This window comes from Marmota monax, unplaced genomic scaffold (assembly GCF_021218885.2).
Source record: "Marmota monax isolate L192 unplaced genomic scaffold, Marmota_monax_Labrador192_F-V1.1 WCK01_AAM20220418_F8-fsc00361, whole genome shotgun sequence".
In the NCBI taxonomy this organism is placed as follows: domain Eukaryota; kingdom Metazoa; phylum Chordata; class Mammalia; order Rodentia; family Sciuridae; genus Marmota; species Marmota monax.
Window position 1 is genome coordinate 517,359 of NW_026693580.1, and position 13,219 is coordinate 530,577.

Consider the following 13,219-nt stretch of genomic DNA (forward strand, 5'->3'; position numbering starts at 1 on the left):
AGAAATACACAAGGGATCTGCACTGCGGTACTGTCTTTGAAGTCTTGTCGCCTGCCTTTAATTTTGCAGTAAGCGCCTAATCTCATTAGATTTCATACACTTAGTGTTTGCACTTGCACAAAAGCTGTCCAAACAAAGCCAAAATGTTGACACCACCGTCCTCTGATGGCATTTAGAATGAATATATTAAACACACTTGTACTAGCATTGCATTAAGCTAAGAAATAAATTTTGAACTTTGAACTCAGCAGGATAAAAAAGCTTTCCTTGATAGCTGAGCAATTGTGTTGGGGTATCATGGAGGGAATTCATTGTGTCATTCAGAGAATCCAAACATGCAAACATTCTCCACATACAGTAGACACTGCAAAGAAAAGAATTAAAGCCAAGAACCATCCTCAAGCCCTGTTGTTAGGGACCTAAAGGGAAGGTAAAGTGGGCTGGTGGATTTGCTTTGAAATTCATGAATGAACTTTGATTAAATTCACTTCAGAGGAGGGATCTGAAAGAACATCTCCTAGTTACTGTGCAAATTAGAGCATGCCTTCCTCCAGTCCACTCTGCTCATTTACAGATTTACAAATTTTCTTTTAAAATCTGGCGGTCAATCTTTTTATTGAGGGTTTGGAAGCTGGGGATTATAGAGAGCTCCAATTATAACACTTTCTTGATTCTTCTCATGAAACAAAGTTAGCAACAAGGCTAGGGTTGAAAACTAACTAAATCTAATGGTCAGAGATGTTTGAAGTTTATCAATAGCATCTAAAAGAAATAGGTCTCCCTGTAAATTGGTGTCCATCAACATCCATGTCTGGAACACAGCCATCAGTGAGGAGCTGGGCTCTGATAGCCCTGCATCAGGAGAACAGGAACACCAGACTCCCCTGTTGTGGCTTGCACATGTTACTTAATGCAAGATCTGTGTCAAGGGTTTGTTTTCATTTCCTGAGCGTGGTGATCCTGTAACTAACAGATCACTTTTTCATGTTTGCTTTGGCTTCCAGGCAACCCAGAACTCCATTTCCTAGAGCTAGCAACAAGAGGGCTAAAGTGCATCCAGTCTCTGTGTTGTCCACCCTTTCCTTTATCATTTATCTATTTTTATTTTTCTTTTGTTCAAATTTCCTCAAAAATCAGGATTCTTTTAATTGCATAGCTTTTAAAAGATGCCACAGATCGTCTGTGGAGAGGGATGGGGATACAGCCATTCATAAATCCATACAGAAGCTCATCCTCAAATTCATACTTGCAGCATGACTAGTCCCACAGTTTTCAAAACCACAGCAACGAGAAGCCACAACTTAGGAGCTGGGTGGTCATTAGGGGAAGGACAGTAAGACTATCAGTCAAAGTGACTTCTGAGGAGCTTCCCTGAGGACGTCAGGAAACTACCCTGAAGAGACAAGGGAGGGAACCCAAGGCCGTGTAGCACAGGACTGAAACCCTGACAGTCTCTGTGATCCAGGGCCCGTCCTGTGTCGCACTGTGTTCTCCTAAGATGACCTTGACGTAAGGTAAGATTATATGACGTGCCATGCACTTTGTCTAACTAGGCTGTGCTGTTTATCATCAGTTAAAAACATGCACCTAAAAGATGTCTTGTCTTTGAGAGGCAGAACTTCAGGTATCCAGAGCATGAAGTTGGCAGGAAAAACCTTCCTTCCCACCAGGCTGGATTAAGGTGTCACAATTCAGCACATGTGACATCCCTCCTGCAGGATGAGCTTCCATTCCAGTGTGTTGCTTCATGCAGACCGTCGCCAACATGTCCCGGCCAGTGGCCTGTGGTACCACCTGATCAGACCCTTCGTGAGGGGTGCAGAAGCCCTGGAGGGTGGGACCAGAAGGGTGGCACCGCTGCCTTCTCACTTCATGTTATTCATGAGCATTTTCCTTGTAACTGGGAATGTTAGAAGTTATTATGGAAATCTTTCAAGTGTACATAGGAAAGAAGAAACTACAGAGAGCCCCTGCCCAGGCTCAACACCTCACTCTGTGTCTCTCTCTTCTCTCACTTGGCAGAAGCATTTTAAAGGAAACCTTGACATTGTGACATTTGGACATTCTACCTTCAGAGACAGAGTAATTACATCTATACTTTTTGTAATGAAAGAAAACAAATAACTATACCCCAAATCCACAGCTTTTAAAACATTCATGCCTAATTCTGGCCCGGCTCTGTAAATACCTCTTGGTTGAGTCTTACTTGTTTTGATTCAACTTTATCCTCCTTAATGAGAGTGCTGTATTATGATTATTTTAGTGTCCCCCCCATCTTGATTAATGAAGGCAACGCCTAACTCAGGCCACAGTCGAATTTCCTTGAGACGCTCTTTCAGGTCCATGGAGTTCATTGTTTGGCTTCAGGAGCCAACGTCACCCTACAATGCCTCTGGCTGTGTGTCTCTTAAACCCTTGAACTCTAAAAGGGTGTCATCCAATATGGTAGCCTCCGGCTACAGGTGGATTTAAAATTAATAGTAAAGGAGATTATGGGTTCAGATGTAAGTCACGTTAGCCACATCTGGAGCACTTGGTGGTGACCACCAGGTCCTCCCTTGCTCTCCCAGATCATGCAGTAGCTGAAGACATTAGGTCAAATTCCATAGTTCTGGGTTGCTTAATTGGGGGCAGTTTAACTTGTTCCTTTTAATCTAGTTTTTTCCCTCCTATAAATTGGAAGTTATCAAAAGCGTGGTTAAAGTTCAATCATTTTTGTGAGGGGTGGGGGTGGACTATTTCATGTCAATTATAGGATCTGCATGGTACCTTATCATTTCAGTAAGTGTATATGTTACAATTTATACTTAAGATATGTTTTATTATTGGATGTTTGTTTTTTTGTGTGTTTTTCACTTTATATCTAGTAGTCATAAATATTTCTGCATAGAAAATTTTCCATCTTTAGGGTATTTCTTTGGGGTAGATGACCACAAAAAAAAAAAAAATCTGTACCACAGCTATTAACAGTTTTATGGCTTTGGACACATATTTTAAATAATTTTTCAAAAGGATTGTATTGACTGATGCAGCCCAGTAATATGTGGGTACCAGTTTTACCACATCTTTACCAACACTGAGTATTACTTACGGTCACAGTTGTTCCCCATGTAACAGTGCCCCGCACTTTGAGTAAATTTTTCTTCTTTCTTATTTCTCCATGTCTCCGGTGGCTGTACCAAAATGACCCTTCAACCAGGGTCCAGTTTGCAGCATCTCAGATGGAAGAGGGGGTGTACCCGGAAGCTTTGCCCTGGCCCTTCCTGCCTAGACCCTGTGGCTAAAGCCACGTTCCTCTCTGTATGATTCATTCCCAGCAGGATTAGGAATCAATCTTCTATGCCAGGTCTGTCCCTCCCGCTTGCCTAGGTCTGAAGCATCCTTTCCTTCAACAAGGCCCACGTCCCAGCTGCCCCTGTCCCTCTAGGTTAGAGGGCTTTAGTTGTCAGCTCTGTTCTCTTGTCAGCAGCAACCTGGGTTCTTACGGGCTCCGTCAGGCCGCCTGCCTGCTTTCTTTGCCAGTGCGCCCGTGTGGAGTCCTTGCCTCCCAGGAAGCCCACTGTAGCCCAACATGATTGACAACTTATGAGGTGCCAGGGCTTCGCAAGCACTTAATAACTGGTTGCAAGATTTATATGCAAGAGGTGGAATCAAAGAGAACCAAATGCTCCTGTTCTCTATAAATAATAATAATAATAAACCCAAATGTGGTTCAAACTGTTGTTGAGCAGTCACTGGAGAGAAGTAGATGAAGACGTCCTGTGAGAAATCTGCAGCTGCAGTTGCGCACTCCCTCGCACCTCCGTCCACGCCTGAACTTCCCCTCCAGTTGCGGCTCTGTGCGCCTCCACAGCCTTCTTCTCCGGTCTGTTTCCAGCCTGCCTTCCAGGCTGCTGACCTCTGGCTGGGCTTGGGTTCTTCCTTGCCCTCCCTTACATTTGCAAGTTACAAACAAAGCAAGTGTGACTGAGGTCGGAAGCTGACTCCTATACAAAGCTGCACATGTAGGACCAAAGCCGTCTGTCATGGGAAAGTTACAACTGCAGGGAGAGACTCAGCCTTGGAATTTCCTGCTCATCTGTCTCCTAAGCTAATGTTATAATTTGATGTCCTTATTTGGCTTTAAAGGAAAAGTCAGAGCTGTGTTCTCTAAGAACAAGTCCACAAACAAACACTGGGACCCTGTGTGCAGCTTCCTATGGCTGTGATGGAGTGGGACCTCAGGACAGCACGCAGCTCTCACACGGCCGGCACAGTGCTCACAGGGTCCTATGAGCTCTGTGGTGCATGGCTGAACACTCCTAAGGATTGCGCTGTATATGTGCAAAGTGTTTTTTGGATTCCTGATAGCTGTATCAGAGCTACGAGGCATATTTTCCATTTTCTCAGGAGCTCAGAAATAGGCATATGAAAAATTATATATATATATATAATGTTCGGCTGGATGGATCCTCTATGTATAGCACTCGCAGATATTGCATTTCAACCCAAGAAAATTCCTGCACTCCACTCCACATCAACTCAACATGGTCGAACGTCTTGCTCGAGGTTGGAAAAAGAGTTTATGGCTTTATAGTGAGCTGTTTCCTCTTAAAGTGTGCCCTGGCCGGAGCATCCTCACTGTTAGATGTGGTGGGAAAGATGGCAGTCGGGCTCTGGGGAAACTGCAGTTTATCCGCATGAATCTAAAGACCTCTCGTTCTAGTTTTGATGATGAGATTTTAGAGTCAACTACTCAGAGAGGAAACCAAGGCTCTGAGAACTGTTCACCTTTCCTTTCAGAAGGTGAAGGGGGCCAGGGCTTGGCTACGGAGTAGGAGAGTGGGTTGGTGGCTTTGGGATTTGCCATTGTGTTATGACATGACCTCCAGGGCTCTTAGTGCCCTAAGGCCATTTTCAAGGTAGCATTCTGGAAGATTCCATTACCTTCCTGCCTCAGGACATCCCAGGATGGGGATGAGCTTGGCTGCTGAGGCAGACATGGCCATTGTGATGTCCAGTTTTGCAGGTGCTTCTGGCTCTGGGGGGTTTGTGCATAGTCACAAATTTACTCGGGACTTAGTGAAAAATCAAAATCCCAGATTTGCAAAGTGTAAGTGGAGACCACTCTGCCCCAGGGACATGTCTCACCTCCTCCCAGTTAGGACTGAGCTGGAGCCAAAACATTTGGGTATCTTTCACGGGGATTTCTGCTAACCCTGATAGCCTTATGCTCATCCTTCTCACCAGGGACATCTTAGACACAGAGGTGGGAAAGTGATCTCGAAGTGACAGCACCTTTAGTTGGGGTTGCAGATACTGACACTTTTCTTCCTATGAATCAGTCTTTTATTTTTTACTTCAAATATTGAGTCATAAAAGTTTCCTCCCATGAAAACATGGCCCCGGCAGTAGCACATGCACAGTGGAGCAGACCTGCCCCTGAGGGTGGCTGGAGGAGTGGTGGGTGGGTGAGGGCGTTGGGCTACAGAGTCACCCATGTCATGGCGTCATCTCCTGGGAAGTCCCAATGATGCTGACATGGGTGGACTCCAACTCTGCCAGGTGCAAGTCCAGCAAGCGCTCCAGGGGCTTAGGGGCCTTTCCCAGGTCCACGGCGAGACCACTTGGACGATGTTTGGCTTCCAAATCTTGGTTGGACTGATCAGCATCAAGCTCCAGCGTGCAAAAAATAGAGAAGAAAGGAAGAAGGAGGAGGAAAGGAACAAGGTTAACCTTGCACGACCACCCTAGCCCTTTCCCCCGGGTGGCAGGTCTGGTCTCCTCTGGTAACAGCCCCAGTGGGCACTCAGGGCCAGCTCCACCCAGGCTCCCTCTGCCTTCATGTTGGACAGAGGTGGTGGCTACAGCTGTGCGAGGACCTCAGTGGGCAGCAGACTCCCAGTCGAAGCTGGACCTTGTTCTCTGTTGGCACCTGCTGGCCTCTGAGTGTGGTCACCATTCCTGAGTGGACACCAGCCTTCCGGCCTTCATAGCTGATTCTTGGCCCCCCTTTCTGGACCACCAGACTCCTTTGGGCCTCCCCATTCCTCCTCAGAAGCTTGTCTTTGGTGCTGGAGAGACTCCCCTCCCACCTGTGGGGGGCCTGGACTAGGCCCTGTCTGCGGTCCCTGTTCTGTGTCTGTAGAATTCCTCCGGTGCTTGTTTCCTCTGGGCTCCCCGGGAAGTCAGGCACACCTTTCCTCTTTTCTTTTTCCAGACTTGCTTAAACTTTTCTGGACCTCCCTCCTCCCAGGGATAGAGCACAGGTTGGGAAAAATAACATTTCCCTTCTTAGAGAATCTCCTGTGTAGCTCACTCAGTGGTGCAGGCCCCAACCTTGGGATTCACCTTGAATGCTCCCTGACCCCGTCCATCAGGGGCATCACTGACCCTGTTCTCTCTACAAGTTCATGTTCCCCCCCCCCAACTGTCTTTAAGTTTCTTGCATGCAAGGAACTTTAAAAATTTACCACTGAATCCCCAGAAGTGTATCTGACCCATTATATATGGGCCGAAAACTTTGTTGAATTAATATGTGAATAAATCCATCTTTGAACTTTATAAATTGTTTCCTTTATAAGTGTGTCATTATAAACTACTTTCCATGGGCATCTTTTCAGTTATCTTTTGTACCTAAACTTGCTTCAGATCATACATCCACCAGTGTAATACATGAAGATTCTGAACTTCCTGGCTTCTTAGCAGTATTGGGCGTGAACCCTCAAACTCTTTACCAGTTTGTGCTATCTGTCGCCAGATTCCGGGTGGAAGGGGACCACGCTGTCACAACAGAACACAGCTTCATTCCCTTGGCCCTGGGCAGCTACCTCATTTGCTGAGGAGGTTCTCGTAGAGGTGCCTGGGCTCTCAATCTGTCATGCTTTTAAAATGTCACCAATCATACGGAGGGCAGGGCTGTGGCCAGTGGCAGAGCACTTGCCTAGCGTGTGCCAGGCCCTAGGTTCAATTCCTAGAAAGCCTCCTCAAAAGAAGGCGCATGTGTTTTGCTGTAAGACAGCTGTACTTGTGGGAGTCTAGGTGGTGCACTTCAGGGAACCGGAGCAGTGGTTTTGTGGAGATCCTGCACATAGTACCATGTCTCTTACGGGAACCAGGTAGACAATCAACCCTCCAGAGGGAGTGGGCACACCTGTCTGGGCTCGAGATGTGTGCTGCAGCAGTCCCCCATGTGCTGGGAGCAGGACACTTGGCTATTTCTGGTCCTAACGGATGGGCCCTCCCATTCCTGAGACCTTGGAGCCCTGAAGAGACAACCTCTGTCTCAGGCTCCTTGGGACCTCGAACCTTGGGCAAACAATGACACAGCACTGTCCTCGGTGTCTCGCTGCTTCCTCTGCAAGGGTGAAAAACAGCTTTAGCTGGACGTGCATGTGTATGTGTGTACCTGTGTTCATAAGATTCTGGTTGGAAAGACTGGACATTTAAAAAAATCTCAGTTACATTATCTGGATTATATGGCTATATTTAGGATATTGGAAAAATCTATCAATTAATTAATTACTTATTATTATTATCATCATTATTATTATTTTGCCTACAACCATTTATACAGTTTCTGTGTTACATTTGACCAAGGAATATTTCAACATTGGAATAACTTGTACCAGCATCTCTTTATATATTTTCAAATCAAAAGATCTTGGGGGAAAAAAAAAAAGAACAGGCCATGTTGCTGTCATTGGCTTTTTGGCTTGTATGCAGGTTTTCATGGACTGACGGAAGCCCCGCGAGTGAGGATTATCTCTCAGGCTTAGGTGTAAACACCAGAGCTCACTATAATAACTTGGATAAGGTACCATCCTAGGAACTGGGGTTATTTCCTGGAGACACTTGAGTGGATGGATCAGTTGCCAAGCAACCTGCATTCTTATGGGGCCTGGCTGGGGAACAAAAGGGCGCCAGGTGGTAACACACAGGAGGAAAGTGACAGAGACATGTGGAAAAATAAAGCCTCCATCTGGGAACTGTGGCGCATACCATTTAGACATTTGAAGTACGTTCCCCTTAATGATTCCTCTCCACAGCTGTCAGTCTGTGGTGACTCTTCCCTACCTGTGGCTTTTCCCACCAAGCCACCCATCTGGACAGGCTGATTTTGAGATTAGAAAGAACAATTAGTCAGCTAGGACTGTATACCCAGTAAATCATCCATTCTGCCAATAATCATGCATTGGGCTGCCCCTCGTGGCCACTTGGCCTGGTTTTACCTGTTAATGGCAGAGTCCCCCTGCAGCCTGAAATGGACACAGTAGCTAGGTCTCAGCTCCCTCAGGTGACCCTGGGTCACCTCCTCAAGCCTGCTCAACCACAGGCGTCCAGCCCTGGTGCAGGGGGACACCAGGACTGGTGGAGGGAGAGGATGAGAGCCGAGGGCCGTTCTGAGTGGGGCACCGCCCGCAGCAGGGGTAGGATTAGCCTTTCCATGATAAGTCCCCCAACCCCCCTTCCCACACAGACTGAAGAGAGCTTAATGTGCGACCTTCATGGGTGGGAGGGGTCCCAGGGGTGGGCTGCATACCGTTGGTGTCTAACCACTGCCCCCCCATTCCCCTGCCTCCCTACCCTGGCCGGCTCCCTAGCTGTCCTTCAGAGGGGCAGCCCCGGTGCCCGAGAGCGTACATTGCCTCCTAGGCCCCTGCTTCCCGGGGAGGGAGTGTGCCAACTCAGCCTCTCTGCCCTCCGTAGGACCAACTCTGAGACACAACTGGGCTCTGAGGTCTTCTTTTCAGGTCAACCAAGGGATTTTGTACAAGTGGCTCTTGGTTTGGCTTCTTCCATTTCTCTCTGGGGCCCCTCATCTGCGTTTGGATTCTTCTGTAGAAACTTCCCTAGTAAATTACTTGCACAAGAATGATGGTGTCCAGGGGTTCACTCCTGAGAGTCCAGCTGACCCCTGCTCTTCCATTCCCACAGGAGCCACGTGCATCTCTTCTGCAGCAAATCAGAGCCATCAGGGAGGAGAATACCAATCCCAAAGATGCGAAATGAGCCATGTCAGTGGTCGCAAAGCTCAAGGACACTGTCCCCACGTGTACAGGATCACCTGTGTCGCTGTGGGTGTGCTGACCACAGAGGGAAATAGTTTTCTCAAATAGCTGCTTATGGTTGAATGCAATTCAAGTTGGCCGTAGGCAACTGTGGGTCACAGAGCTTGCCATGAAGTTCCATCTCTTACCCCAGTTTTCTTCTTACATCCACCTCCTAATATGACCCCAAATCAGAAACTTCTTTTCACTGGACACAACGGAGTTTGGTTCATGCATTTCTCCCGCCCACCACCGCCCACTCCCAATTCCTCTGGGAGGGGCGGGAGGGGGTCACACTGAGGGAGGAAGGGCTTCAGGGCAGGAGGCTGATTGCTGAGCAGAGGGACCCACGTCCCCTGCCTTTCTCTGTCCCTTAGGACGGTGGTCTTCAAGGTGTACATCTTGAAATCACACATGAATGTCTCTCTTTGAATTCTCAAGATCTACACGTGTGTGCTTCTGTGTCAAAATGCCACGTCTACTCACTCCTAACCCTGTGGGCGGGTAGGGAGGTGTAGATGCAGTTATTTTTTTTCCCCAGTTTTTTAATATGGAAAATTTCAAGCATACAAGAAAGCGAGACAGGACAGTACCATGGCCCCATGTGCTCCCACCCATAACACCCACTGCCCATACTTTAGATTAAAACCCTCAGGTGATTCTGATGATGACCGTCACTCTGGGTCTTGGCACCTACAGTCTGTCGACTTCTTCTTGGGCTGGGTCAGGGTGGGGAACGGCTCTGCCACTTCTGGAGAGCCTACCTGCCAGGTAAGTCCCTGCCAGACCCCTGGAGAGGTTGTCGGGTTGCAGCTGACACCCAAAGAGGAAGCATTTGCCCTTTATTTACCTTGCGGATGTTTCAAATGCAGGTGTTACTAGGTCTTGACATCAGTAATTCAACAAAAGTGGAGGATTATAGATCAATCTACTAAAGTATATGGAATGAAGAAGTCTGGGCTTTATCTACGTGTATGTCAGGGGGTGGGGGAGGCCTCAGTCAACTTTTTGGAAGATTCCAGAACAGTGGAGCACTTCAGACTCACCGTCCAAATGGCTCTACCCTTTTAAAATCTAGTGAAAGTTCTAGATGCTCTCGCTAGGTACATTTAAGTACCTATGACTTAAATGTAGTTTATTTTGCATGTGAATTCAGGGTGACCCCAAGGGGCCCCCATGAACCTGAAGGTTAAAAACCCTTTTCTCTCTCTTGCTTCAGTAGGGGACAGTCCTGGTTCCTTGGTGTGGTTCAAATGCCCATGCCAGGTCAGCAGGTGGCACCGGTTTAACCCTGTGGTATCCATTCTCCCCTAAATCATCCTGGTTAATCTTCCAGAAGCCTGAGAAGTTTAAAATGTGCCAGAAATAGTTCCTCTGGCGTCCTAAGTAGTCGCGAGGGGCCTGTGTCCAATAGGCCTGCCAGCAGGGGAAGGCTTCTGGGTCAGAACTGTGCTGTCACCCAGCAGGTCACGTCTTCAGTGTGGCTCAGGGACGTTCTCACACACAACGCCTGAAGACATCCCGTGTGGCTCTCATGGTGATGTCCCACCTCTAGCGTTTGTGTTGCTTGTTGCCTTGTTTATAGTTATGACCTGGCTTCCCATAGAATTCAAGCTCATTCTGGGCAAACATCTGACATCTTGCACGTCACTGTATCCTTAGTACCTTTCACAAGAGCTAAGAAAGAGCTGGGTGTGGTGGGGCATGCCTGTAATCCCAGCGGCTCTGGAGGCTGAGGCAGGAGGAACAAAAGTTCAAGGTCAGCCTCAGCCACTTAGTGAGGCCCTAAGCAACTCCCGTGGAATGATGGAAAATGAGTTTGCAGAGTTCATGGTAAGACCCAAGCATATGCAGTTTTCTCCAGGAAAGTCATCCAAGCAATTATGTTTGTCGTAGATTCTTTTCCCGAGAAGGAAGAAGACTCTTGTGATGAAGGCGTTGCCATCAGTGCTGCGTGGGAAACGGCTGGGTCTCCCCAAAGAGCACAGCTTTAGGCACATCTTTAGTCTCTGATTGTTGGGAGGACTGGCCACAGGTGTGCTGGGATCCCCGGGGGCGGGCGGACTCCAAGCACTGAGCAGCGAGCCGCTGAGCACCACAGGTCCTGCACACAGTGACAGGGCAGCCAGGAGAGAAAGCGCCAGGGCAGGAGACCTCCCCCTGCAGCCTTCCAGCAAGTCAGGGCAGCAGCCTGCCAGCACTGCCCTCCCAGGCAGGGACACAGTCTCGTGCCATTTCCAGCTGCTTTCTTATGAGACTCTGGTCTACCTAGGAAGACAAGTAGAGTGTTTATTACACTCATTCTTGCTGCTACCCCCACTTACTGGTTTTTCTTTTGGTACTGGGGATGAACTCAGGGTGCTCTACCACTGAGCTACACCCCAGCCCATTTTATTTTCTGCTTTGAAACAGAGTCTTGTTAAGTTGCCCAGGCTGGCCTTGAACTTGTGATCCTCCTGCCTCAGCCACCTGAACTGCTGGGCTTATAGGCATGTTCCACTGTGCCAGGCTCTCCCCCTTACTTTAAAATTTATTTTATGTAAGTTGGAAGGGCATGCCGGTGAGTGACCCCCCACCCCCACCTCCCTTAGAGGGCGAGTCTCAGTCCACTGTTGCTGAAGTGTTCGTCCTAAGTGTTAGGAGACCTGCCTGCTTCTTGCTATTTACACTTACAAACAGAACAAACCTCAAATTAAAAAAACATCAGACACCTTTGTAAAGTCCATTCCATCATTCAGTGTGACACTTTTATAACCCAATAAACACCAGTGCCCTTACGAACACACATCTACAGTGGGAAGGAAGAAAGAGGGAAGGAGGGAGAGAAGGAGGAAAGAGGGAGGGCAGGGGGGCAGGAGCGGGCTGGAGCCCTTGCTGAGTCTTACCCTGACTTGATTGTTTTCTTGGCCCAAAGCTGGACTTGGAAAGTGGCGGCTGATTGTGTCAGAGGCTAAGCCTGTGGTTTTTAATTTCCTGCTTCAATTAGAACCAAGAAGCCCAGGGTACCCTGGGAGGACTTGCTTGGTAATGATTTCGAGTGTGCTGGTCCAGGAGAGGCTTGAGCAGACTCCAGAAAACAGCTCCACGTGGATACTCTGGGCCCCAGGGAGCTGCTTACCTGTGCCCCACGATGAGGGGCGGTTCTCGGGATGATGTCTGTGAGACACGGAGATCTCAGGGACACTTCTGTAACCTGCTGCGTCCTGCAATCTGTGCAGAACTGGAGTGCGCTAGAGAGGCCATCTGGACCGCGGTGCCGGTGGGCTGCGCTGCTCACCAAGCCACAGTGTACTCCACAGCAAACCTGGTTGCAGAGACAGCCTCCTCCCCCCCAGAGCCTCAGGATGGGCCCTGACGTGCTCTACACTTCCACCTGGAGCGCAAAATGTGGCCGGACCTGGCTTTTGTCTCTCTGGTGGGTTGACTCTGACTTCCAGGCTCAGCACACATTGCAATTGTCCCTTAAACCCCAGGGGTCCCCAGAGCAGATTCCCTGGGGGCTGTGGCTCTGAGCACCTTTGCTCCCTGCCTTTCCTGCTCAGGTGCTATCCATTGGGGCAGCCCAGATTGTGCTCAGCGCCCCAGGTCCCTCGCTCTGTGTGAATGCCAAGTCCCCAGCCTGGCCTGTCAGAACTTGATAGCTCTGCTCCGTTGAAATCCCGTTGCCATAACACCAGGAAAAATAATACAGGATCCTGCATATAAATAGAGCGGAGGCCCTGGGGAATGGGAGCATTTCTAAATGACGTGCAGCCCTGTCACGGCATAATCTCTTATAAATAAATGTCCGCGTAGTCGCTGGATGCAGACTGGATCTCTGCCTGACGGTGGGGCTCAGCCTTCTGGACCATCGTTATGCTAAGGGATGAGCTTTTAACATAATGCAGTTATCTTTTCTGTTTGTTTTCTTTTTTCATTATTCACATAAGCCCAGGGAAATGGAAAGCATCTTATTTCAGGCGCACGGGCCTGTGAGGGCTGAACTCTGGTTCCAGGCACGGGACGGTGCAAGCCACCCTTTGGCTCAGAACTAGAAACAAGTTCTTCAAGCCAAGTTCTTCAAGCCAAGGTGGCGAGAAAGGGATTTGGTGTGAGCGTGTGGGCACTGTCGCGGGGTGGAAGCCTCTGCAGAGGGCTCGGTTCCTTTTGCACTGGCCTTTGTGGTCTCCTGGTGGAGGGTGTCTGGCTGC

General features: G+C 48.6%; 1 long non-coding RNA gene across 1 annotated transcript in view; it reads left to right on the forward strand.

The window, feature by feature from the left end:
- Positions 1–13,219, forward strand: part of LOC124102853 (uncharacterized) — a 74,286-nt gene that overhangs the window by 15,118 nt on the left and 45,949 nt on the right. The window lies entirely within an intron of this gene.